General features: G+C 42.1%; 1 protein-coding gene and 1 pseudogene across 20 annotated transcripts in view; both read right to left on the bottom strand.

Moving 5' to 3' along the window:
- Positions 1 to 5,389, bottom strand: part of DLG2 (discs large MAGUK scaffold protein 2) — a 1,827,487-nt gene that overhangs the window by 123,229 nt on the left and 1,698,869 nt on the right. The window lies entirely within an intron of this gene.
- LOC101650675 lies at positions 1,332 to 3,596 on the bottom strand (annotated as a pseudogene).

The raw sequence follows: 5,389 nt of genomic DNA, 5'->3' as shown, positions 1-5,389 counted from the left end.
CCTATCTTGCAGCTTTTCATCCTACTTGACCTCAGCTGCTTGTACTCCATCTTTGCTGCTGCAGCCAAGACCACTCTGAAATCCCAGATGGGAAACATCACTCCTCTGCTCAAAAACAAACAAATAAACAAACCAACATACCTTCCATGTCTCCATTGTTTACATAGTGAGTCTAAAATTATTTAACAAGCCATTAAAGAGTCTTTGTGCCTGAGTCCACCTTCACCATTTTAAAAACTCCAATCTACACATAGTTCTAAAACACCTGGTTGTCCTGCTCCACGTTTTGTTCATGCTCTTCGTGCTACTTTGATAGACCCTCTTTTTCTCTCTGTTGTTATTATTCTCCCCATTCGGCTTCACAGGTTTCTTCTTGGAGAACACGTACAACGTGGACCTAATCGAAAACTGAGTGTTCACCTCTCCAAGGTCCCAAAGCTTTTAGTTTATGCCTTGAATGCCTCACTGTACTCAGGTTTTACTGGGCTCTTTGTGACTCTCCCTTCTTCCTCCGCTGTGGCTGTGAGGCCACCCTGAGGATGATGGCAAGCACCCGGGCGGTGAGTCCGAACAACTGGATGTGATCCCATTCGGGGGCCTTCCCGGGTTACCAGTGCATCTACAAAACGGGGTGGACAAACACCCACTGCAAAGAACTAACGCCGGAACACGTAGAAGTGCCACATGTTCTCGGTGTCACTGGGGCCATGGCCTCTCTGAGAGTGGGACACACACCTAATTCATCTCGGTGCCCTCCTTCCACCTGCACACACCATGAGCTCCATCAATGCTTGCTGAAGAAAATGAAAGGAATAGATACAATTTCCCTTTTCTACCTGTATCCAAAAGGCTGACAGAGCGACGAAAACAGCAATAACAAACCACTCTGCCTTTTTGTTTCTTTATTTTTTTATTTGACAAGCAGCAATATCATGTTTGTCACTTTAATGTAGATACAATTATTAGGTTATCTGTCATATTACAATATTTAGGTTTTTAAATGTATGTCCTTTAAGATACATTAAAAAAACCCTAACACATCAACTGCAAACATGAAAGGGAGAGGAAGCATGGTACCCAGCCAAATTCCCACATTTCAGCAACACTTCACTCATTCATTCATAAAGTCTTAAGAATGTCACAATGGCATGAGCTTGAAATATCTATAGACATTTTCCTCGACACTCATGACGTGGCACTGGTGATGTGGTCAACAGCAGAAAAACAGAGGCTGCCAAAAGACCAAATGACGGAGGCACGGGCCTGTTTTTTCCCACAGGAACACCAAGGTGATGGCAATGATCTTCTACCCACAGTGGAGCCGGGCAGGGTCACGCCACGTAACTGCATGCATCCGCTGATGCTTGACTTCGTTCGATGTGCTGTTTGTCTATTAGAACTTCGACACACTTCTTAATCATGCTGATACTTGGATTAAACCTAGCTCTTGACTGGCTAATCACCTCTTGAATAAGGGCGTCATGCCACAGCACTTTCGAACTTTCATGATATGAACTACAGCGGCTTGAAGATACATCTTCCGGTCTTCATTGACAGCACTTCTGGTCTGCTCCATTTCCTGTGGTGTATCTTTCTGCATCGATGTAGTCATTTTAAATTTTGTCCTGTTACTGCTGACGTTCATATTTAATGAAAATGATGATTCTATATCGACGTCCTCCTTTTCTGAGTCATGGTTAATCATTTTTACGCCAAGTGCTGATTCGATGGTTTTTGTCAGTTCCTTTTCATTCACCTGGGTGCTGTCTTGAAGTTCTTCACAGCTGGCCACCTCGCTGATGTTAAAAGCAAGAAGAAGTGCCATTTGGTATGTTGTGACCATGGCTACGTATGGTTTGCCCAAATAATTCATTTTAACTTCACCTGTACAGAGATAATGTAACCATGTAAGTTTCCACCCACTGAAAAGTTGACTATAAAATAATTCAAACATCTGTACATTTTTTTCCAATTCTTGGGGAATTGCAAATGTACATGAGGGGGCCTGAGTCAGGGGCCATGCACCAGCCTGTAAAACATATATTTGAAAACTAATTCCCAAATCTATGACCGCGTCTTGGTTTTTGATGAAGTTGTTGAACTTGTTGTCGAGATCAGCACTGACACTCATATCTGTACACATCCGGGGCAGCTTGCTGGTCAACTCATAACCACAGGCTTGCTTTAATTTATTAATCATGGCTTCTTCCGAATCCACAAACATAGACAAACCATGAATTAAACGTTTCGCCAACATTCTTCTGTAGGACTTTTGAAAAACATCCTTATCCTCAATATATTTGAAACCGGTGATAAGGCTTGTGGCTTTGTCTTCGACTGCAATCTCAGTCATCCCTGTTGGCTGATTTCTTTAGTAAGCTGTCACAGTACTTGGCAAGCAGCTCAGGTGCTTTGCAACCAGACTTGGGCCTCTAGAATTTACTACTGATGGAAGGGCCTTACCCAGTGCACGCTGATCACCATTCAAAACAGTATTGATAAGCTGGACACATGTACCGTGCACTTCCAAAACAGACTCCACATATAGTGGTGGCATGTTTTCCTGAGCAAGATTACTGGTTGCGCGAAGGCCTCGTCATGGATATGGTTTTGCAACTCCTGAAGCAGATGCGGTAAACCAGTGGACACAGCACGAAGTTAGACGTACATATTTTCCAGGTCACTTTTTTTCTTGCCAGATGATATGATGACATTTTGCATGTCAGAACTATAAGTGGTCTGCTACCATTCGCTGCTGACATTCATGAATCACTTTAGTATATGAACTTGGATTTAAGCATTTTCGACATCGAATTTCCTCATCTTTTAACCTGCCTAGAACCTTTTCCATATTCTGTGAACAATTTGATTCTTGTAATAAACTGGAAGCTTCTTGTTTGTGATATTCTCCTGTTTCAGTCAGAAAGGGAGACTCCAAGATTTCCAGATAAAACTTTAAGGGAAATTTTATCTTATACTGTTCAACATGAACAAAGGAGTTAATAACCCCTGGATTACTTTCTGATGTGGGTCCTCTCCACCACGATCATTCTTGATTTCTCGGAGCACCATTCGGATAAGAATGGTCTGAAGTGGTTCAACCATCAGTTTCCTCCACATATCCAACGCTAGCTCTCCTATTTCCACAAGTGGTTCATTCATATCTACACCACCGTACCCATATTGAAGGTCTGGTTCTGTCAACTTATTCTTTTTAATAAACTGGGTGTTGAGATACCTCCAGATTCTTCTTCATAAACCAAGAAAGTCTATATGAAGCAGTCCATGTCGTCTGTACCTTTGCTATATTCTTCCCAATACCTATGATACATAACAAGTACTTGTTCTTCAGACTCCAGAACCCTCTTATGCAAATGACGTATGTGATTTTCCAACAAAAAAAAATTTGTTTCTGTATAAAGTCTTTCTTTAGGGTAAACCACACATAAAGCAGAGATATCTGAGAAGTGATCATTCCACGTTGCTCTTTTGACATATTCCAACATGACACCAGCTTTGAATGTCGTTAAAGGTTTGTTCCATGTTTCATCAAAATCTACAACTCTTGGTTTCAAAGACATTGTGCAAGTTTAGTGTTGGAATCCAAACTAGGACAAGTTGAATACTCTGTCTCCCCAAGTCCAAGCTCAAGCTCAAAATCTCTTCAGCACTCTTCAGTGGCCACTCCGTTAATCTGCCACAGATTAAATCCTCTGGTCCTCTTTTCTAACCTTCCCCACAGAAGGATCTTTACATAAAATCAGACGGCTCCCAGCTCATTCTGCAGGAGCAGGACAAGGGACCCGGGGAGGGGGGTCAGGGGGGCGGCAGCCCGAAGGAGGGGGCGATGCTGCCCCCGCACAATGAAGGTGGGTGGCAGCTGTCAGCTCGCGTCTGCCCGGTCACAGCACTGCCATTACTGTCACCACTCTGCCTTTTACAGAACTCTTTGACCTTTCTAAGGACTGACATTTCTTATGCTTATCTTTACAATGTCCTCAAGAATGCCCGTATTATGATTTTTCTTTTGCATCTACAGAGACCTAAGCACAGAGCAGTTACGTGGCTTGCCTGTATTCATGAAGTTGGCCAAGGGCTTAATAGCTAGGTCTGATGCTCCTTACTTGAACTTTCTAGAGGGCCTTGCTGCCTGCAATGATTTGATATTTTCTCCCAGCTGGGAATTAAATTTCATCTCAAATTCATTCCAGAGAATATGTGCTTTGCATGGGCAAGATAGTACATGTTTATTTCTGCATTTCTGAGATTAAAAAAAAAAAAGATCAACTGCTCTTGTGATGATTTTGCTCAACTCTAAACATGTGCTGTCTGTTCTTTCAGGGAAAAGCCATCATTGTCTACTTACTTGGATTGGATAAAACTATTTAGAAACCCCTAGGCATGATCTTACAATGAAAGATAAGATAGCAAATGCCAAGCACAAATTAAAAAACATGTAATAATTTCTCCTTTCAACTGGTGTATGTTTGTGATTGCCCATTGGCAATCACGTGACAGTGCCGTAGAAAGAACCTACGTTTTGCAGTCGAAAGGATCCTAACATTTCTAGCGGTGGGTTGTTCTAAGGCTTAAATGAAGCTATGTACATGCAAGTTACCACTGAGTCAATTTCGACCCATTGCGACATCGTGGGTGTTGGAACAGAGCTGCATGTGCTCCATGCCGTTTTCAACGGCTGAGTTTGTCTTCAGAGGAGCTTCTGGGTGGATGTAGACCTCCAACTGTGTGGTGAGCAGCTGAGTGAGTTAATCCTTTGTACCACTCAGAAACTCAGAAAGCCGCAGTGTTGTTCATATATTTAGGTCCTTACATACACCAAGCCTCACTGATTAGAATTGCTGAGCAACCAACCAAGTATTAAACGTACATGCATTGTTCAGATTGTATTCTTTCTAAAGTAAATGTGATATTGCTCTTCCTTAGCAAACAAAACTCCCTCATTTTTATTTAAAGATCATTTTATTGGGGGCTCTCATAACAATCCATATATTAATTGTATCAAGCATATTTGTACATATATTGCCATCATTATTTTCTAGACATTTACTCTCTATTGAGCCCTTGGTAACAGCTCCTCTTTTTTCCCCAGCCTTGTGACCCCTTGATAAATGATAAATTATTATTATTTTCATATCTTTCATATCTTACTCCCATGGTTTATGTTGTTTGTCCTGCTGGAGGGGGTGTGTATGTAGTTATATGTGGATCATCATGAGCGGTTCCCCCTTCCTCCTCTCTGCTCTCCACCTTCCTCTTACCTTTCTGGTATTGCTACTCCCATTCCTGTTCCTAGATTCTGTGTGTTGTGGGCTCTTATCTCTTAGCTGTACCTATTCCCATGCTCCGGTCTAGCCACAGTGAAAGGTAG

The sequence above is a fragment of the Echinops telfairi genome, unplaced genomic scaffold (genome assembly GCF_000313985.2).
Source record: "Echinops telfairi isolate 266 unplaced genomic scaffold, ASM31398v2 ScPeMD7_1713;HRSCAF=2227, whole genome shotgun sequence".
In the NCBI taxonomy this organism is placed as follows: Eukaryota; Metazoa; Chordata; class Mammalia; order Afrosoricida; family Tenrecidae; genus Echinops; species Echinops telfairi.
Note: the sequence above shows the minus strand (reverse complement) of the source record. Positions and strands in the feature narration are given on the sequence as shown.